The sequence below is a fragment of the Haematobia irritans genome, chromosome 1 (genome assembly GCF_050003625.1).
Source record: "Haematobia irritans isolate KBUSLIRL chromosome 1, ASM5000362v1, whole genome shotgun sequence".
NCBI classification, from domain to species: Eukaryota; Metazoa; Arthropoda; class Insecta; order Diptera; family Muscidae; genus Haematobia; species Haematobia irritans.
The window spans coordinates 162,077,965-162,101,516 of NC_134397.1; positions in this window are offsets into that span (position 1 = coordinate 162,077,965).

Consider the following 23,552-nt stretch of genomic DNA (forward strand, 5'->3'; position numbering starts at 1 on the left):
CAAAAAATTGAAAAATCCACCCAAAAACTAAAAAAATTGAAATTTTTATACGAAAAACTTCTTTTGCCCATATCTCCTTAAATATGCTTCCTAGAGCAAAGAGGACTTTAATTCGTGACCTCCCCCAAAAAGTTGAAAAATCCACCCAAAACCTAAAAAAATTGAAATTTTTATACGAAAAACTTCTTTTGCCCATATCTCCTTAAATATGCGTCCTAGAGCGAAGAGGACTTTAATTCGTGACCACCCCCAAAAAGTTGAAAAATCCAGCCAAAACCTAAAAAAATTGAAATTTTTATATGAAAAACTTCTTTTGCCCATATCTCCTAATCTAAGCGTCCTAGAGCGAAAAGGACTTTTATTCGTGACCACCGCCAAAAAATTGAAAAATCTACCCAAAACCTAAAAAAATTGAAATTTTTATATGAAAAACTTCTTTTGCCCATATTTCCTTAAATATGCGTCCTAGAGCGAAAAGGACTTTAATTCGTGACCACCACTAAAAAATTGAAAAATACACCCAAAACCTAAAAAAATTGAAATTTTTATATGAAAAACTTCTTTTGCCCATATCTCCTAAACTAAGCGTCCTAGAGCGAAAAGGACTTTAATTCGTGACCACCCCCAAAAAATTGAAAAATCCACCCAAAACCTAAAAAAATTGAAATTTTTATATGAAAAACTTCTTTTGCCCATATCTACTAAACTAAGCGTCCTAGAGCGAAAAGGACTTTAATTCGTGACCACCCCCAAAAAATTGAAAAATCCACCCAAAACTTAAAAAAATTGAAATTTTTATATGAAAAACTTCTTTTGCCCATATCTCCTAAACTAAGCGTCCTAGAGCGAAAAGGACTTTAATTCGTGACCACCGCCAAAAAATTGAAAAATCCACCCAAAACCTAAAAAAATTGAAATTTTTATATGAAAAACTTCTTTTGCCCATATCTCCTAAACTAAGCGTCCTAGAGCGAAAAGGACTTTAATTCGTGACCACCCCCAAAAAATTGAAAAATCCACCCAAAACCTGAAAAAATTGAAATTTTTATATGAAAAACTTCTTTTGCCCATATCTCCTTAAATATGCGTCCTAGAGCGAAAAGGACTTTAATTCGTGACCACCCCCAAAAAATTGAAAAATCCACCCAAAACCTAAAAAAATTGAAATTTTTATACGAAAAACTTCTTTTGCCCATATCTCCTTAAATATGCGTCCTAGAGTGAAAGGGACTTTAATTCGTGACCACCCCCAAAAAATTGAAAAATCCACCCAAAACCTTAAAAAATTGAAATTTTTATTTGAAAAACTTCTTTTGCCCATATCTCCTTAAATATGCTTCCTAGAGCAAAGAGGACTTTAATTCGTGACCTCCCCCAAAAAGTTGAAAAATCCACCCAAAACCTAAAAAAATTGAAATTTTTATACGAAAAACTTCTTTTGCCCATATCTCCTTAAATATGCGTCCTAGAGCGAAGAGGACTTTAATTCGTGACCACCCCCACAAAGTTGAAAAATCACCCCAAAACCTAAAAAAAGTGAAATTTTTATATGAAAAACTTCTTTTGCCCATATCTCCTAAACTAAGCGTCCTAGAGCGAAAAGGACTTTTATTCGTGACCACCCCCAAAAAATTGAAAAATCCACCCAAAACCTAAAAAAATTGAAATTTTTATATGAAAAACTTCTTTTGCCCATATCTCCTTAAATATGCGTCCTAGACCGAAAAGGACTTTAATTCGTGACCTGCACTAAAAAATTGAAAAATAAACCCAAAATCTGAAAAAATTGAAATTTTTATATGAAAAACTTCTTTTGCCCATATCTCCTAAACTAAGCGTCCTAGAGCGAAAAGGACTTTAATTCGTGACCACCGCCAAAAAATTGAAAAATCCACCCAAAACCTAAAAAAATTGAAATTTTTATATGAAAAACTTCTTTTGCCCATATCTCCTTAAATATGCGTCCTAGAGCGAAAAGGACTTTAATTCGTGACCACCCCCAAAAAATTTAAAAATCCACCCAAAACCTAAAATAATTGAAATTTTTATACGAAAAACTTCTTTTGCCCATATCTCCTTAAATATGCGTCCTAGAGCGAAAACGACTTTAATTCGTGACCTCCCCAAAAAATTGAAAAATCCACCCAAAACCTAAAAAAATTGAAATTTTTATATGAAAAACTTCTTTTGCCCATATCTCCTAAACTAAGCGTCCTAGAGTGAAAAGGACTTTAATTCGTGACCTCCCCCAAAAAGTTGAAAAATCCACTCAAAACCTAAAAAATTGAAATTTTTATATGGAAAACTTTTTTTGCCCATATCTCCTAAACTAAGCGTCCTAGAGCGAAAAGGACTTTAATTCGTGACCACCGCCAAAAAATTGAAAAATCCACCCAAAACCTAAAAAAATTGAAATTTTTATATGAAAAACTTCTTTTGCCCATATCTCCTAAACTAAGCGTCCTAGAGCGAAAAGGACTTTAATTCGTGACCACCGCCAAAAAATTGAAAAATCCACCCAAAACCTAAAAAAATTGAAACTTTTATATGAAAAACTTCTTTTGCCCATATCTCCTAAACTAAGCGTCCTAGAGCGAAAAGGACTTTAATTCGTGACCACCCCCAAAAAAATTGAAAAATCCACCCAAAACCTAAAAAAATTGAAATTTTTGTATGAAAAACTTCTTTTGCCCATATCTCCTAAACTAAGCGTCCTAGAGCGAAAAGGACTTTTATTCGTGACCACCGCCAAAAATTGAAAAATCTACTCAAAACCTAAAAAAATTGAAATTTTTATATGAAAAACTTCTTTTGCCCATATCTCCTTAAATATGCGTCCTAGAGCGAAAAGGACTTTAATTCATGACCACCACTAAAAAATTGAAAAATACACCCAAAACCTAAAAAAATTTAAATTTTTATATGAAAAACTTCTTTTGCCCATATCTCTTAAACTAAGCGTCCTAGAGCGAAAAGGACTTTAATTCGTGACCACCCCCAAAAAATTGAAAAATCCACCCAAAACCTAAAAAAATTGAAATTTTTATACGAAAAACTTCTTTTGCCCATATCTCCTAAACTAAGCGTCCTAGAGCGAAAAGGACTTTAATTCGTGACCTCCCCCAAAAAATTGAAAAATCCACTCAAAACCTAAAAAATTGAAATTTTTATATGGAAAACCTCTTTTGCCCATATCTCCTTAAATATGCTTCCTAGAGCGAAAAGGACTTTAATTCGTGACCACCCCCAAAAAATTGAAAAATCCACTCAAAACCTAAAAAATTGAAATTTTTATACGAAAAACTTCTTTTGCCGATATCTCCTTAAATATGCGTCTTAGAGCGAAAAGGACTTTAATTCGTGACCACCCCCAAAAAATTGAAAAATCCACTCAAAACCTAAAAAAATTGAAACTTTTATATGAAAAACTTCTTTTGCCCATATCTCCTTAAATATGCGTCCTAGAGCGAAAAGGACTTTAATTCGTGACCACCCCCAAAAAATTGAAAAATCCACCCAAAACCTAAAAAAAAATTAAATTTTTATATGAAAAACTTCTTTTGCCCATATCTCCTAAACTAAGCGTCCTAGAGCGAAAAGGACTTTAATTCGTGACCACCGCCAAAAAATTGAAAATTCCACCCAAAACCTAAAAAAAATGAAATTTTTATATGAAAAACTTTTTTTGCCCATATCTCCTTAAATATGCGTCCTAGAGCGAAAAGGACTTTAATTCGTGACCACCCCCAAAAAATTGAAAAATCCACCCAAAACCAAAAAAAAATTGAAATTTTTATATGAAAAACTTCTTTTGCCCATATCTCCTAAACTAAGCGTCCTAGAGCGAAAAGGACTTTAATTCGTGACCACCGCCAAAAAATTGAAAAATCCACCCAAAACCTAAAAAAAATGAAATTTTTATATGAAAAACTTCTTTTGCCCATATCTCCTAAACTAAGCGTCCTAGAGCGAAAAGGACTTTAATTCGTGACCACCGCCAAAAAATTGAAAAATCCACCCAAAACATAAAAAAATTGAAATTTTTATATGAAAAACTTCTTTTGCCCATATCTCCTAAACTAAGCGTCCTAGAGCGAAAAGGACTTTAATTCGTGACCACCCCCAAAAAATTGAAAAATCCACCCAAAACCTAAAAAATTGAAATTTTTATATGAAAAACTTCTTTTGCCCATATCTCCTAAACTAAGCGTCCTAGAGCGAAAAGGACTTTTATTCGTGACCACCGCCAAAAAATTGAAAAATCTACCCAAAACCTAAAAAAATTGAAATTTTTATATGAAAAACTTCTTTTGCCCATATCTCCTTAAATATGCGTCCTAGAGCGAAAAGGACTTTAATTCGTGACCACCGCCAAAAAATTGAAAAATCCACCCAAAACCTAAAAAAATTGAAATTTTTATTTGAAAAACTTCTTTTGCCCATATCTCCTAAACTAAGCGTCCTAGAGCGAAAAGGACTTTAATTCGTGACCACCCCCAAAAAATTGAAAAATCCACCCAAAACCTAAAAAAATTTAAATTTTTATACGAAAAACTTCTTTTGTCCATATCTCCTTAAATATGCGTCCTAGAGCGAAAAGGACTTTAATTCGTGACCACCCCCAAAAAATTGAAAAATCCACCCAAAAACTAAAAAAATTGAAATTTTTATACGAAAAACTTCTTTTGCCCATATCTCCTTAAATATGCTTCCTAGAGCAAAGAGGACTTTAATTCGTGACCTCCCCCAAAAAGTTGAAAAATCCACCCAAAACCTAAAAAAATTGAAATTTTTATACGAAAAACTTCTTTTGCCCATATCTCCTTAAATATGCGTCCTAGAGCGAAGAGGACTTTAATTCGTGACCACCCCCAAAAAGTTGAAAAATCCAGCCAAAACCTAAAAAAATTGAAATTTTTATATGAAAAACTTCTTTTGCCCATATCTCCTAATCTAAGCGTCCTAGAGCGAAAAGGACTTTTATTCGTGACCACCGCCAAAAAATTGAAAAATCTACCCAAAACCTAAAAAAATTGAAATTTTTATATGAAAAACTTCTTTTGCCCATATTTCCTTAAATATGCGTCCTAGAGCGAAAAGGACTTTAATTCGTGACCACCACTAAAAAATTGAAAAATACACCCAAAACCTAAAAAAATTGAAATTTTTATATGAAAAACTTCTTTTGCCCATATCTCCTAAACTAAGCGTCCTAGAGCGAAAAGGACTTTAATTCGTGACCACCCCCAAAAAATTGAAAAATCCACCCAAAACCTAAAAAAATTGAAATTTTTATATGAAAAACTTCTTTTGCCCATATCTACTAAACTAAGCGTCCTAGAGCGAAAAGGACTTTAATTCGTGACCACCCCCAAAAAATTGAAAAATCCACCCAAAACTTAAAAAAATTGAAATTTTTATATGAAAAACTTCTTTTGCCCATATCTCCTAAACTAAGCGTCCTAGAGCGAAAAGGACTTTAATTCGTGACCACCGCCAAAAAATTGAAAAATCCACCCAAAACCTAAAAAAATTGAAATTTTTATATGAAAAACTTCTTTTGCCCATATCTCCTAAACTAAGCGTCCTAGAGCGAAAAGGACTTTAATTCGTGACCACCCCCAAAAAATTGAAAAATCCACCCAAAACCTGAAAAAATTGAAATTTTTATATGAAAAACTTCTTTTGCCCATATCTCCTTAAATATGCGTCCTAGAGCGAAAAGGACTTTAATTCGTGACCACCCCCAAAAAATTGAAAAATCCACCCAAAACCTAAAAAAATTGAAATTTTTATACGAAAAACTTCTTTTGCCCATATCTCCTTAAATATGCGTCCTAGAGTGAAAGGGACTTTAATTCGTGACCACCCCCAAAAAATTGAAAAATCCACCCAAAACCTTAAAAAATTGAAATTTTTATTTGAAAAACTTCTTTTGCCCATATCTCCTTAAATATGCTTCCTAGAGCAAAGAGGACTTTAATTCGTGACCACCCCCAAAAAATTGAAAAATCCACCCAAAACCTAAAAAAAAATGAAATTTTTATATGAAAAACTTCTTTTGCCCATATCTCCTAAACTAAGCGTCCTAGAGCGAAAAGGACTTTAATTCGTGACCACCCCCAAAAAATTGAAAAATCCACCCAAAACTTAAAAAAATTGAAATTTTTATATGAAAAACTTCTTTTGCCCATATCTCCTAAACTAAGCGTCCTAGAGCGAAAAGGACTTTAATTCGTGACCACCGCCAAAAAATTGAAAAATCCACCCAAAACCTAAAAAAATTGAAATTTTTATATGAAAAACTCTTTTGCCCATATCTCCTAAACTAAGCGTCCTATAGCGAAAAGGACTTTAATTCGTGACCACCCCCAAAAAATTGAAAAATCCACCCAAAACCTAAAAAAATTGAAATTTTTATATGAAAAACTTCTTTTGCCCATATCTCCTTAAATATGCGCCCTAGAGCGAAAAGGACTTTAATTCGTGACCACCCCCAAAAAATTGAAAAATCCACCCAAAACCTAAAAAAATTGAAATTTTTATACGAAAAACTTCTTTTGCCCATATCTCCTTAAATATGCGTCCTAGAGCGAAAAGGACTTTAATTCGTGACCACCACTAAAAAATTGAAAAATACACCCAAAACCTAAAAAAATTGAAATTTTTATATGAAAAACTTCTTTTGCCCATATCTCCTAAACTAAGCGTCCTAGAGCGAAAAGGACTTTTATTCGTGACCACCGCCAAAAAATTGAAAAATCTACCCAAAACCTAAAAAAATTGATATTTTTATATGAAAAACTTCTTTTGCCCATATCTCCTTAAATATGCGTCCTAGAGCGAAAAGGACTTTAATTCGTGACCACCACTAAAAAATTGAAAAATACACCCAAAACCTAAAAAAATTGAAATTTTTATATGAAAAACTTATTTTGCCCATATCTCCTAAACTAAGCGTCCTAGAGCGAAAAGGACTTTAATTCGTGACCACCCCCAAAAAATTGAAAAATCCACCCAAAACCTAAAAAAATTGAAATTTTTATATGAAAAACTTCTTTTGCCCATATCTCCTAAACTAAGCGTCCTAGTGCGAAAAGGACTTTAATTCGTGACCACCGCCAAAAAATTGAAAAATCCACCCAAAACCTAAAAAAATTGAAATTTTTATATGAAAAACTTCTTTTGCCCATATCTCCTTAAATATGCGTCCTAGAGCGAAAAGGACTTTAATTCGTGACCACCCCCAAAAAATTTAAAAATCCACCCAAAACCTTAAAAAATTGAAATTTTTATACGAAAAACTTCTTTTGCCCATATCTCCTTAAATATGCGTCCTAGAGCGAAAACGACTTTAATTCGAGACCTCCCCCAAAAAATTGAAAAATCCACCCAAAACCTAAAAAAATTGAAATTTTTATATGAAAAACTTCTTTTGCCCATATCTCCTAAACTAAGCGTCCTAGAGTGAAAAGGACTTTAATTCGTGACCTCCCCCAAAAAGTTGAAAAATCCACTCAAAACCTAAAAAATTGAAATTTTTATATGGAAAACTTCTTTTGCCCATATCTCCTAAACTAAGCGTCCTAGAGCGAAAAGGACTTTAATTCGTGACCACCGCCAAAAAATTGAAAAATCCACCCAAAACCTAAAAAAATTGAAATTTTTATATGAAAAACTTCTTTTGCCCATATCTCCTAAACTAAGCGTCCTAGAGCGAAAAGGACTTTAATTCGTGACCACCGCCAAAAAATTGAAAAATCCACCCAAAACCTAAAAAAATTGAAACTTTTATATGAAAAACTTCTTATGCCCATATCTCCTAAACTAAGCGTCCTAGAGCGAAAAGGACTTTAATTCGTGACCACCCCCAAAAAAATTGAAAAATCCACCCAAAACCTAAAAAAATTGAAATTTTTATATGAAAAACTTCTTTTGCCCATATCTCCTAAACTAAGCGTCCTAGAGCGAAAAGGACTTTAATTCGTGACCACTTCCAAAAAATTGAAAAATCCACCCAAAACCTAAAAAAAAAATGAAATTTTTATACGAAAAACTTCTTTTGCCCATATCTCCTTAAATATGCGTCCTAGAGCGAAAACGACTTTAATTCGTGACCACCACTAAAAAATTGAAAAATACACCCAAAACCTAAAAAAATTGAAATTTTTATATGATAAACTTCTTTTGCCCATATCTCCTAAACTAAGCGTCCTAGAGCGAAAAGGACTTTAATTCGTGACCACCCCCAAAAAATTGAAAAATCCACCCAAAACCTAAAAAAATTGAAATTTTTATATGAAAAACTTCTTTTGCCCATATCTCCTAAACTAAGCGTCCTAGAGCGAAAAGGACTTTAATTCGTGACCTCCCCCAAAAAGTTGAAAAATCCACTCAAAACCTAAAAAATTGAAATTTTTATATGGAAAACTTCTTTTGCCCATATCTCCTAAACTAAGCGTCCTAGAGCGAAAAGGACTTTAATTCGTGACCACCCCCAAAAAATTGAAAAATCCACCCAAAACCTAAAAAAAATTAAATTTTTATATGAAAAACTTCTTTTGCCCATATCTCCTAAACTAAGCGTCCTAGAGCGAAAAGGACTTTAATTCGTGACCACCCCCAAAAAATTGAAAAATCCACCCAAAACCTAAAAAAATTGAAATTTTTATATGAAAAACTTCTTTTGCCCATATCTCCTTAAATATGCGTCCTAGAGCGAAAAGGACTTTAATTCGTGACCACCTTAAATATGCGTCCTAGAGCGAAAAGGACTTTAATTCGTGACCACCCCCAAAAAATTGAAAAATCCACCCAAAACCTAAAAAAATTGAAATTTTTATATGAAAAACTTCTTTTGCCCATATCTCCTAAACTAAGCGTCCTAGAGCGAAAAGGACTTTAATTCGTGACCACTTCCAAAAAATTGAAAAATCCACCCAAAACCTAAAAAAATTGAAATTTTTATATGAAAAACTTCTTTTGCCCATATCTCCTAAACTAAGCGTGCTAGAGCGAAAAGGACTTTAATTCGTGACCACCGCCAAAAAATTGAAAAATCCACCCAAAACCTAAAAAAAATTGAAATTTTTATATGAAAAACTTCTTTTGCCTATATCTGCTTAAATATGCGTCCTAGAGCGAAAAGGACTTTAATTCGTGACCACCGCCAAAAAATTGAAAAATCCACCCAAAACCTAAAAAAATTGAAATTTTTATATGAAAAACTTCTTTTGCCCATATCTCCTTAAATATGCGACCTAGAGCGAAAAGGACTTTAATTCGTGACCACCCCCAAAAAATTGAAAAATCCACCCAAAACCTAAAAAAATTGAAATTTTTATATGAAAAACTTTTTTTTGGCCATATCTCCTTAAATATGCGTCCTAGAGCGAAAAGGACTTTAATTCGTGACCTCGCCCAAAAAATTGAAAAATGCACCCAAAACCTAAAAAAATTGAAATTTTTATATGAAAAACTTCTTTTGCCCATATCTCCTAAACTAAGCGTCCTAGAGCGAAAAGGACTTTAATTCGTGACCACCCCCAAAAAATTGAAAAATCCACCCAAAACCTAAAAAAATTGAAATTTTTATATGAAAAACTTCTTTTGCCCATATCTCCTAAACTAAGCGTCCTAGAGCGAAAAGGACTTTAATTCGTGACCTCCCCCAAAAAGTTGAAAAATCCACTCAAAACCTAAAAAATTGAAATTTTTATATGGAAAACTTCTTTTGCCCATATCTCCTAAACTAAGCGTCCTAGAGCGAAAAGGACTTTAATTCGTGACCACCCCCAAAAAATTGAAAAATCCACTCAAAACCTAAAAAATTGAAATTTTTATACGAAAAACTTCTTTTGCCGATATCTCCTTAAATATGCGTCCTAGAGCGAAAAGGACTTTAATTCGTGACCACCGCCAAAAAATTGAAAAATCCATCCAAAACCTAAAAAAATTGAAACTTTTATATGAAAAACTTCTTTTGCCCATATCTCCTTAAATATGCGTCCTAGAGCGAAAAGGACTTTAATTCGTGACCACCCCCAAAAAATTGAAAAATCCACCCAAAACCTAAAAAAAATTAAATTTTTATATGAAAAACTTCTTTTGCCCATATCTCCTAAACTAAGCGTCCTAGAGCGAAAAGGACTTTAATTCGTGACCACCCCCAAAAAATTGAAAAATCCACCCAAAACCTAAAAAAATTGAAATTTTTATATGAAAAACTTCTTTTGCCCATATCTCCTTAAACATGCGTCCTAGAGCGAAAAGGACTTTAATTCGTGACCACCCCCAAAAAATTGAAAAATCCACCCAAAACCTAAAAAAATTGAAATTTTTATATTAAAAACTTCTTTTGCCCATATCTCCTAAACTAAGCGTCCTAGAGCGAAAAGGACTTTAATTCGTGACCAATTCCAAAAAATTGAAAAATCCACCCAAAACCTAAAAAAATTGAAATTTTTATATGAAAAACTTCTTTTGCCCATATCTCCTAAACTAAGCATCCTAGAGAGAAAAGGACTTTAATTCGTGACCACCCCCAAAAAATTGAAAAATCCACCCAAAACCTAAAAAAAAATGAAACTTTTATATGAAAAACTTCTTTTGCCTATATCTCCTTAAATATGCGTCCTAGAGCGAAAAGGACTTTAATTCGTGACTGAAAAATCCACCCAAAACCTAAAAAAAATTGAAACTTTTATATGAAAAACTTCTTTTGCCTATATCTCCTTAAATATGCGTCCTAGAGCGAAAAGGACTTTAATTCGTGACCACCGCCAAAAAATTGAAAAATCCACCCAAAACCTAAAAAAATTGAAATTTTTATATGAAAAACTTCTTTTGCCCATATCTCCTTAAATATGCGACCTAGAGCGAAAAGGACTTTAATTCGTGACCACCCCCAAAAAATTGAAAAATCCACCCAAAACCTATAAAAAATTGAAATTTTTATATGAAAAACTTTTTTTGCCCCTATATCCTTAAATATGCGTCCTAGAGCGAAAAGGACTTTAATTCGTGACCACCCCCAAAAAAATTGAAAAATCCACCCAAAACCTAAAAAAATTGAAATTTTTATATGAAAAACTTCTTTTGCCCATATCTCCTAAACTAAGCGTCCTAGAGCGAAAAGGACTTTTATTCGTGACCACCGCCAAAAAATTGAAAAATCTACCCAAAACCTAAAAAAATTGAAATTTTTATATGAAAAATTTCTTTTGCCCATATCTCCTTAAATATGCGTCCTAGAGCGAAAAGGACTTTAATTCGTGACCACCACTAAAAAATTGAAAAATACACCCAAAACCTAAAAAAATTGAAATTTTTATATGATAAACTTCTTTTGCCCATATGTCCTAAACTAAGCGTCCTAGAGCGAAAAGGACTTTAATTCGTGACCTCCCCCAAAAAGTTGAAAAATCCACTCAAAACCTAAAAAATTGAAATTTTTATATGGAAAACTTCTTTTGCCCATATCTCCTAAACTAAGCGTCCTAGAGCGAAAAGGACTTTAATTCGTGACCTCCCCCAAAAAATTGAAAAATCCACTCAAAACCTAAAAAAATTGAAACTTTTATATGAAAAACTTCTTTTGCCCATATCTCCTTAAATATGCGTCCTAGAGCGAAAAGGACTTTAATTCGTGACCACCGCCAAAAAATTGAAAAATCCACCCAAAACCTAAAAAAATTGAAACTTTTATATGAAAAACTTCTTTTGCCCATATCTCCTTAAATATGCGTCCTAGAGCGAAAAGGACTTTAATTCGTGACCACCCCCAAAAAATTGAAAAATCCACCCAAAACCTAAAAAAAATTAAATTTTTATATGAAAAACTTCTTTTGCCCATATCTCCTAAACTAAGCGTCCTAGAGCGAAAAGGACTTTAATTCGTGACCACCCCCAAAAAATTGAAAAATCCACCCAAAACCTAAAAAAATTGAAATTTTTATATGAAAAACTTCTTTTGCCCATATCTCCTAAACTAAGCGTCCTAGAGCGAAGAGGACTTTAATTCGTGACCTCCCCCAAAAAGTTGAAAAATCCACTCAAAACCTAAAAAATTGAAATTTTTATATGGAAAACTTCTTTTGCCCATATCTCCTAAACTAAGCGTCCTAGAGCGAAAAGGACTTTAATTCGTGACCACTTCCAAAAAATTGAAAAATCCACCCAAAACCTAAAAAAATTGAAATTTTTATATGAAAAACTTCTTTTGCCCATATCTCCTAAACTAAGCGTGCTAGAGCGAAAAGGACTTTAATTCGTGACCACCGCCAAAAAATTGAAAAATCCACCCAAAACCTAAAAAAAATTGAAATTTTTATATGAAAAACTTCTTTTGCCTATATCTCCTTAAATATGCGTCCTAGAGCGAAAAGGACTTTAATTCGTGACCACCGCCAAAAAATTGAAAAATCCACCCAAAACCTAAAAAAATTGAAATTTTTATATGAAAAACTTCTTTTGCCCATATCTCCTTAAATATGCGACCTAGAGCGAAAAGGACTTTAATTCGTGACCACCCCCAAAAAATTGAAAAATCCACCCAAAACCTAAAAAAATTGAAATTTTTATATGAAAAACTTCTTTTGCCCATATCTCCTTAAATATGCGTCCTAGAGCGAAAAGGACTTTAATTCGTGACCTCGCCCAAAAAATTGAAAAATGCACCCAAAACCTAAAAAAATTGAAATTTTTATATGAAAAACTTCTTTTGCCCATATCTCCTAAACTAAGCGTCCTAGAGCGAAAAGGACTTTAATTCGTGACCACCCCCAAAAAATTGAAAAATCCACCCAAAACCTAAAAAAATTGAAATTTTTATATGAAAAACTTCTTTTGCCCATATCTCCTAAACTAAGCGTCCTAGAGCGGAAAGGACTTTAATTCGTGACCTCCCCCAAAAAGTTGAAAAATCCACTCAAAACCTAAAAAATTGAAATTTTTATATGGAAAACTTCTTTTGCCCATATCTCCTAAACTAAGCGTCCTAGAGCGAAAAGGACTTTAATTCGTGACCACCCCCAAAAAATTGAAAAATCCACTCAAAACCTAAAAAATTGAAATTTTTATACGAAAAACTTCTTTTGCCGATATCTCCTTAAATATGCGTCCTAGAGCGAAAAGGACTTTAATTCGTGACCACCGCCAAAAAATTGAAAAATCCACCCAAAACCTAAAAAAAATTGAAACTTTTATATGAAAAACTTCTTTTGCCCATATCTCCTTAAATATGCGTCCTAGAGCGAAAAGGACTTTAATTCGTGACCACCCCCAAAAAATTGAAAAATCCACCCAAAACCTAAAAAAAATTAAATTTTTATATGAAAAACTTCTTTTGCCCATATCTCCTGAACTAAGCGTCCTAGAGCGAAAAGGACTTTAATTCGTGACCACCCCCAAAAAATTGAAAAATCCACCCAAAACCTAAAAAAATTGAAATTTTTATATGAAAAACTTCTTTTGCCCATATCTCCTTAAATATGCGTCCTAGAGCGAAAAGGACTTTAATTCGTGACCACCCCCAAAAAATTGAAAAATCCACCCAAAACCTAAAAAAATTTAAATTTTTATATGAAAAACTTCTTTTGCCCATATCTCCTAAACTAAGCGTCCTAGAGCGAAAAGGACTTTAATTCGTGACCACCCCCAAAAAATTGAAAAATCCACCCAAAACCTAAAAAAATTGAAATTTTTATATGAAAAACTTCTTTTGCCCATATCTCCTAAACTAAGCGTCCTAGAGAGAAAAGGACTTTAATTCGTGACCACCCCCAAAAAATTGAAAAATCCACCCAAAACCTAAAAAAATTGAAACTTTTATATGAAAAACTTCTTTTGCCTATATCTCCTTAAATATGCGTCCTAGAGCGAAAAGGACTTTAATTCGTGACCACCCCCAAAAAATTGAAAAATCCACCCAAAACCTAAAAAAAATTAAATTTTTATATGAAAAACTTCTTTTGCCCATATCTCCTAAACTAAGCGTCCTAGAGCGAAAAGGACTTTAATTCGTGACCACCGCCAAAAAATTGAAAAATCCACCCAAAACCTAAAAAAATTGAAATTTTTATATGAAAAACTTCTTTTGCCCATATCTCCTAAACTAAGCGTCCTAGAGAGAAAAGGACTTTAATTCGTGACCACCCCCAAAAAATTGAAAAATCCACCCAAAACCTAAAAAAATTGAAACTTTTATATGAAAAACTTCTTTTGCCTATATCTCCTTAAATATGCGTCCTAGAGCGAAAAGGACTTTAATTCGTGACCACCCCCAAAAAATTGAAAAATCCACCCAAAACCTAAAAAAATTTAAATTTTTATATGAAAAACTTCTTTTGCCCATATCTCCTAAACTAAGCGTCCTAGAGCGAAAAGGACTTTAATTCGTGACCACCGCCAAAAAATTGAAAAATCCACCCAAAACCTAAAAAAATTGAAATTTTTATATGAAAAACTTCTTTTGCCCATATCTCCTAAACTAAGCGTCCTAGAGAGAAAAGGACTTTAATTCGTGACCACCCCCAAAAAATTGAAAAATCCACCCAAAACCTAAAAAAATTGAAACTTTTATATGAAAAACTTCTTTTGCCTATATCTCCTTAAATATGCGTCCTAGAGCGAAAAGGACTTTAATTCGTGACCACCCCCAAAAAATTGAAAAATCCACCCAAAACCTAAAAAAATTTAAATTTTTATATGAAAAACTTCTTTTGCCCATATCTCCTAAACTAAGCGTCCTAGAGCGAAAAGGACTTTAATTCGTGACCACCCCCAAAAAATTGAAAAATCCACCCAAAACCTAAAAAAATTGAAATTTTTATATGAAAAACTTCTTTTGCCCATATCTCCTAAACTAAGCGTCCTAGAGAGAAAAGGACTTTAATTCGTGACCACCCCCAAAAAATTGAAAAATCCACCCAAAACCTAAAAAAATTGAAACTTTTATATGAAAAACTTCTTTTGCCTATATCTCCTTAAATATGCGTCCTAGAGCGAAAAGGACTTTAATTCGTGACCACCCCCAAAAAATTGAAAAATCCACCCAAAACCTAAAAAAAATTAAATTTTTATATGAAAAACTTCTTTTGCCCATATCTCCTAAACTAAGCGTCCTAGAGCGAAAAGGACTTTAATTCGTGACCACCGCCAAAAAATTGAAAAATCCACCCAAAACCTAAAAAAATTGAAATTTTTATATGAAAAACTTCTTTTGCCCATATCTCCTAAACTAAGCGTCCTAGAGCGAAAAGGACTTTAATTCGTGACCACCGCCAAAAAATTTAAAAATCCACCCAAAGCCTACAAAATTTGAAATTTTTATATGAAAAACTTCTTTTGCCCATATCTCCTTAAATATGCGACCTAGAGCGAAAAGGACTTTAATTCGTGACCACCCCCAAAAAATTGAAAAATCCACCCAAAACCTAAAAAAATTGAAATTTTTATATGAAAAACTTTTTTTGCCCCTATATCCTTAAATATGCGTCCTAGAGCGAAAAGGACTTTAATTCGTGACCTCGCCCAAAAAATTGAAAAATGCACTCAAAACCTTAAAAAATTGAAATTTTTATATGAAAAACTTCTTTTGCCCATATCTCCTAAACTAAGCGTCCTAGAGCGAAAAGGACTTTAATTCGTGACCACCCCCAAAAAATTGAAAAATCCACCCAAAACCTAAAAAAATTGAAATTTTTATATGAAAAACTTCTTTTGCCCATATCTCCTAAACTAAGCGTCCTAGAGCGAAAAGGACTTTAATTCGTGACCACCGCCAAAACATTGAAAAATCCACCCAAAACCTAAAAAAAATTGAAACTTTTATATGAAAAACTTCTTTTGCCTATATCTCCTTAAATATGCGTCCTAGAGCGAAAAGGACTTTAATTCGTGACCACACTCAAAAATTGAAAAATCCACCCAAAACCTAAAAAAATTTAAATTTTTATATGAAAAACTTCTTTTGCCCATATCTCCTTAAATATGCGACCTAGAGCGAAAAGGACTTTAATTCGTGACCACCCCCAAAAAATTGAAAAATCCACCCAAAACCTAAAAAAATTGAAATTTTTATATGAAAAACTTTTTTTGCCCCTATATCCTTAAATATGCGTCCTAGAGCGAAAAGGACTTTAATTCGTGACCTCGCCCAAAAAATTGAAAAATGCACTCAAAACCTTAAAAAATTGAAATTTTTATATGAAAAACTTCTTTTGCCCATATCTCCTAAACTAAGCGTCCTAGAGCGAAAAGGACTTTAATTCGTGACCACCCCAAAAAATTGAAAAATCCACCCAAAACCTAAAAAAATTGAAATTTTTATATGAAAAACTTCTTTTGCCCATATCTCCTTAAATATGCGTCCTAGAGCGAAAAGGACTTTAATTCGTGACCACCCCCAAAAATTTGAAAAATCCACCCAAAACCTAAAAAATTGAAATTTTTATACGAAAAACTTCTTTTTCCCATATCTCCTAAACTAAGCGTCCTAGAGCGAAAAGGACTTTAATTCGTGACCACCCCAAAAAAATTGAAAAATCCACCCAAAACCTAAAAAAATTGAAATTTTTATATGAAAAACTTCTTTTGCCCATATCTCCTAAACTAAGCGTCTTAGAGCGAAAAGGACTTTAATTCGTGACCACCCCCAAAAAATTGAAAAATCCACCCAAAACCTAAAAAAATTGAAATTTTTATATGAAAAACTTCTTTTGCCCATATCTCCTTAAATATGCGTCCTAGAGCGAAAAGGACTTTAATTCGTGACCACCCCCAAAAAATTGAAAAATCCACCCAAAACCTAAAAAAATTGAAATTTTTATATGAAAAACTTCTTTTGCCCATATCTCCTAAACTAAGCGTTCTAGAGCGAAAAGGACTTTAATTCGTGACCACTTCCAAAAAATTGAAAAATCCACCCAAAACCTAAAAAAATTGAAATTTTTATATGAAAAACTTCTTTTGCCCATATCTCCTAAACTAAGCGTCCTAGAGCGAAAAGGACTTTAATTCGTGACCACCCCCAAAAAATTGAAAAATCCACCCAAAACCTAAAAAAAATTGAAACTTTTATATGAAAAACTTCTTTTGCCTATATCTCCTTAAATATGCGTCCTAGAGCGAAAAGGACTTTAATTCGTGACCACCCCCAAAAAATTGAAAAATCCACCCAAAACCTAAAAAAATTGAAATTTTTATATGAAAAACTTCTTTTGCCCATATCTCCTTAAATATGCGACCTAGAGCGAAAAGGTCTTTAATTCGTGACCACCCCCAAAAAATTGAAAAATCCTCCCAAAACCTAAAAAAAATTAAATTTTTATATGAAAAACTTCTTTTGCCCATATCTCCTAAACTAAGCGTCCTAGAGCGAAAAGGACTTTAATTCGTGACCACCGCCAAAAAATTGAAAAATCCACCCAAAACCTAAAAAAATTGAAATTTTTATATGAAAAACTTCTTTTGCCCATATCTCCTAAACTAAGCGTCCTAGAGCGAAAAGGACTTTAATTCGTGACCACCGCCAAAAAATTTAAAAATCCACCCAAAGCCTACAAAATTTGAAATTTTTATATGAAAAACTTCTTTTGCCCATATCTCCTTAAATATGCGACCTAGAGCGAAAAGGACTTTAATTCGTGACCACCCCCAAAAAATTGAAAAATCCACCCAAAACCTAAAAAAATTGAAATTTTTATATGAAAAACTTTTTTTGCCCCTATATCCTTAAATATGCGTCCTAGAGCGAAAAGGACTTTAATTCGTGACCTCGCCCAAAAAATTGAAAAATGCACTCAAAACCTTAAAAAATTGAAATTTTTATATGAAAAACTTCTTTTGCCCATATCTCCTAAACTAAGCGTCCTAGAGCGAAAAGGACTTTAATTCGTGACCACCCCCAAAAAATTGAAAAATCCACCCAAAACCTAAAAAAATTGAAATTTTTATATGAAAAACTTCTTTTGCCCATATCTCCTAAACTAAGCGTCCTAGAGCGAAAAGGACTTTAATTCGTGACCACCGCCAAAACATTGAAAAATCCACCCAAAACCTAAAAAAAATTGAAACTTTTATATGAAAAACTTCTTTTGCCTATATCTCCTTAAATATGCGTCCTAGAGCGAAAAGGACTTTAATTCGTGACCACACTCAAAAATTGAAAAATCCACCCAAAACCTAAAAAAATTTAAATTTTTATATGAAAAACTTCTTTTGCCCATATCTCCTTAAATATGCGACCTAGAGCGAAAAGGACTTTAATTCGTGACCACCCCCAAAAAATTGAAAAATCCACCCAAAACCTAAAAAAATTGAAATTTTTATATGAAAAACTTTTTTTGCCCCTATATCCTTAAATATGCGTCCTAGAGCGAAAAGGACTTTAATTCGTGACCTCGCCCAAAAAATTGAAAAATGCACTCAAAACCTTAAAAAATTGAAATTTTTATATGAAAAACTTCTTTTGCCCATATCTCCTAAACTAAGCGTCCTAGAGCGAAAAGGACTTTAATTCGTGACCACCCCAAAAAATTGAAAAATCCACCCAAAACCTAAAAAAATTGAAATTTTTATATGAAAAACTTCTTTTGCCCATATCTCCTTAAATATGCGTCCTAGAGCGAAAAGGACTTTAATTCGTGACCACCCCCAAAAATTTGAAAAATCCACCCAAAACCTAAAAAATTGAAATTTTTATACGAAAAACTTCTTTTTCCCATATCTCCTAAACTAAGCGTCCTAGAGCGAAAAGGACTTTAATTCGTGACCACCCCAAAAAAATTGAAAAATCCACCCAAAACCTAAAAAAATTGAAATTTTTATATGAAAAACTTCTTTTGCCCATATCTCCTAAACTAAGCGTCTTAGAGCGAAAAGGACTTTAATTCGTGACCACCCCCAAAAAATTGAAAAATCCACCCAAAACCTAAAAAAATTGAAATTTTTATATGAAAAACTTCTTTTGCCCATATCTCCTTAAATATGCGTCCTAGAGCGAAAAGGACTTTAATTCGTGACCACCCCCAAAAAATTGAAAAATCCACCCAAAACCTAAAAAAATTGAAATTTTTATATGAAAAACTTCTTTTGCCCATATCTCCTAAACTAAGCGTTCTAGAGCGAAAAGGACTTTAATTCGTGACCACTTCCAAAAAATTGAAAAATCCACCCAAAACCTAAAAAAATTGAAATTTTTATATGAAAAACTTCTTTTGCCCATATCTCCTAAACTAAGCGTCCTAGAGCGAAAAGGACTTTAATTCGTGACCACCCCCAAAAAATTGAAAAATCCACCCAAAACCTAAAAAAAATTGAAACTTTTATATGAAAAACTTCTTTTGCCTATATCTCCTTAAATATGCGTCCTAGAGCGAAAAGGACTTTAATTCGTGACCACCCCCAAAAAATTGAAAAATCCACCCAAAACCTAAAAAAATTGAAATTTTTATATGAAAAACTTCTTTTGCCCATATCTCCTTAAATATGCGACCTAGAGCGAAAAGGTCTTTAATTCGTGACCACCCCCAAAAAATTGAAAAATCCACCCAAAACCTAAAAAAATTGAAATTTTTATATGAAAAACTTCTTTTGCCCATATCTCCTTAAATATGCGTCCTAGAGCGAAAAGGACTTTAATTCGTGACCTCTCCCAAAAAATTGAAAAATCCACCCAAAACCTAAAAAAATTTAAATTTTTATACGAAAAACTTCTTTTGCCCATATCTCCTTAAATATGCGTCCTAGAGCGAAAAGGACTTTAATTCGTGAACACCCCCAAAAAATTGAAAAATCCACCCAAAACCCAAAAAAATTGAAATTTTTATATGAAAAACTTCTTTTGCCCATATCTCCTTAAATATGCGTCCTAGAGCGAAAAGGACTTTAATTTGTGACGACACTCAAAAATTGAAAAATCCACCCAAAACCTAAAAAATTGAAATTTTTATATGAAAAACTTCTTTTGCCCATATCTCCTTAAATATGCGTCCTAGAGCGAAAAGGACTTTAATTTGTGACGACACTCAAAAATTGAAAAATCCACCCAAAACCTAAAAAATTGAAATTTTTATATGAAAAACTTCTGTTGTCCATATCTCCTTAAATATGCGTCCTAGAGCGAAAAGGACTTTAATTCGTGACCACACTTAAAAATTGAAAAATCCACCCAAAACCTAAAAAATTGAAAATTTTATATGAAAAACTTCTTTTGCCCATATCTCCTTAAATATGCGTCCTAGAGCGAAAAGGACTTTAATTCGTGACCACCCTCAAAAAATTGAAAAATCCACCCAAAACCTAAAAAAAATTGAAATTTTTATATGAAAAACTTCTTTTGCCCATAACTCCTTAAATATACGTCCTAGAGCGAAAAGGACTTTAATTCGTGACATCCTCAAAAAATTGAAAAATCCACCCAAAACCTAAAAAAATTACATTTTTATATGAAAAACTTCTGTTGCCCATATCTCCTTAAATATGCGTCCTAGAGCGAAAAGGACTTTAATTCGTGACATTCCCAAAAAATAGAAAAATTCACCCAAAACCTAAAAAAATTGAAATTTTTATATGAAAAACTTCTTTTGCCCATATCTCCTTAAATATGCGTCCTAGAGCGAAAATGACTTTAATTCGTGACCACCCCTAAAAAATTGAAAAACCCACCCAAAACCTAAAAAAATTTAAATTTTTACATGAAAAACTTCTTTCGCCCATATCTCCTAAACTAAGCGTCCTAGAGCGAGACGGACTTTAATTCGTGACCACCCCTAAAAAATTGAAAAATCCACCCAAAACCTAAAAAAATTGAAATTTTTATATGAAAAACATCTTTGGTCCATATCTACTTAAATATGCGTCCAAGAGCGAAAAGGACTTTAATTCGTGACCACCCCTAAAAAATTTAAAAATCCTCCCAAAACCTAAAAAAATTTAAATTTTTATATGAAAAACTTATTTTGCCCATATCTCCTTAAATATGCGTCCTAGAGCGAAAATGACTTTAATTCGTGACCACCCCTAAAAAATTGAAAAACCCACCCAAAACCTAAAAAATTGAAATTTTTACATGAAAAACTTCTTTCGCCCATATCTCCTAAACTAAGCGTCCTAGAGCGAGATGGACTTTAATTCGTGACCACCCCTAAAAAATTGAAAAATCCACCCAAAACCTAAAAAAATTGAAATTTTTATATGAAAAACTTCTTTGGTCCATATCTACTTAAATATGCGTCCAAGAGCGAAAAGGACTTTAATTCGTGACCACCCCTAAAAAATTTAAAAATCCTCCCAAAACCTAAAAAAATTGAAATTTTTATATGAAAAACTTCTTTTGTCCATATCTACTTAAATATGCGTCCTAGAGCGAAAAGGACCTTAATTTGTGACCACCCTCAAAAAATTGAAAAATCCACCCAAAACCTAAAAAATTGAAATTTTTATATGAAAAACTTCTTTTGCCCATATCTCCTTAAATATGCGTCCTAGAGCTAAAAGGACTTTAATTCGTGACCACCCTCAAAAAATTGAAAAATCCACCCAAAACCTTAAAAAAATTAAATTTTTATATGAAAAACTTCTTTTGCCTATATCTCCGTAAATATGCGTCCTAGAGCGAAAAGGACTTTCATTCGTGACCACCCTCAAAAATTGAAAAATCCACCCAAAACCTAAAAAAAATTAAATTTTTATACGAAAAACTTCTTTTGCCTATATCACCTTAAATATGCGTCCTAGAGCGAAAAGGACTTTAATTCGTGACCACCCCCAAAAAAATTGAAAAATCCACTTCATTGAAAATTTTATATGAAAAATTTATTTTGCCCATATCTCCTAAACTAAGAGTCCTAGAGCGAAAAGGACTTTAATTCGTGACCACCCTCAAAAATTGAAAAATACACCCAAAACCTAAAAAATTGAAATTTTTATATGAAAAACTTCTTTTGCCCATATCTCCTTAAATATGCGTTATAGAGCGAAAAGGACTTTAATTCGTGACCACCCCCAAAAAATTGAAAAATCCGCCCAAAACCTAAAAAAATTAAATTTTTTAATGAAAAATTTTCTTTGCCCATATCTCCTTAAATATGCGTCCTAGAGCGAAAAGGACTATAATTCGTGACCACACTCAAAAATTGAAAAATCCACCCAAAACCTAAAAAAATTGAAATTTTTATATGAAAAACTTATTTTGCCCATATCTCCTTAAATATGCGTCCTAGAGCGAAAAGGACTTTAATTCGTGACCACACTCAAAAATTGAAAAATCCACCCAAAACCTAAAAAAATTTAAATTTTTATATGAAAAACTTCTTTTGCCCATATCTCCTTAAATATGCGTCCTAGAGCGAAAAGGACTTTAATTCGTGACCACCCTCAAAAAATTGAAAAATCCACCCAAAACCTAAAAAAAAATTGAAATTTTTATATGAAAAACTTCTTTTGCGCACAACTCCTTAAATATGCGTCCTAGAGCGAAAAGTTCTTTAATTCGTGACATCCTCAAAAAATTGAAAAATTCACCCAAAACCTAAAAAAATTAATTTTTTATATGAAAAACTTCTGTTGCCCATATCTCCTTAAATATGCGTCCTAGAGCGAAAAGGACTTTAATTCGTGACATCCTCAACAAATTGAAAAATTCACCCAAAACCTAAAAAAATTAAAATTTTTATATGAAAAACTTCTTTTGCCCATAACTCCTTAAATATGCGTCCTAGAGCGAAAAGGACTTTAATTCGTGACATCCTCAAAAAATTGCAAAATCCACCCAAAACCTAAAAAAATTAAATTTTTATATGAAAAACTTCTTTTGCCTATATCTCCTTAAATATGCGTCCTAGAGCAAATAGGACTTTAATTCGTGACCACCCTCAAAAAATTGAAAAATCCACCCAAAACCTAAAAAAATTGAAATTTTTATATGAAAAACTTCTTTTGCCCATATCTCCTTAAATATGCGTCCTAGAGCGAAAAGGACTTTAATTCGTGACCACCCTCAACAAATTGAAAAATCCACCCAAAACCTACAAAAAATTTAAATTTTTATATGAAAAACTTATTTTGCCCATATCTCCTTAAATATGCGTCCTAGAGCGAAAAGGACTTTAATTCGTGACCTCCCCCAAAAAATTGAAAAATCCACCCAAAACCTAAAAAAAATTTAAATTTTTATATGAAAAACTTATTTTGCCCATATCTCCTTAAATATGCGTCCTAGAGCGAAAAGGACTTTAATTCGTGACCACCCCCAAAAAATTGAAAAATCCACCCAAAATCTAAAAAAATTAAAATTGTTATATGAAAAACTTCTTTTGCCCATATCTCCTTACATATGTGTCCTAGAGCGAAAAGGACTTTAATTCGTGACCACCCTCAAAAAATTGAAAAATCCACCCAAAACCTAAAAAAATTGAAATTTTTATATGAAAAACTTCTTTTGCCCATAACTCCTTAAATATGCGTCCTAGAGCGAAAAGGACTTTAATTCGTGACATCCTCAAAAAATTGAAAAATCCACCCAAAACCTAAAAAAATTTAATTTCTATATG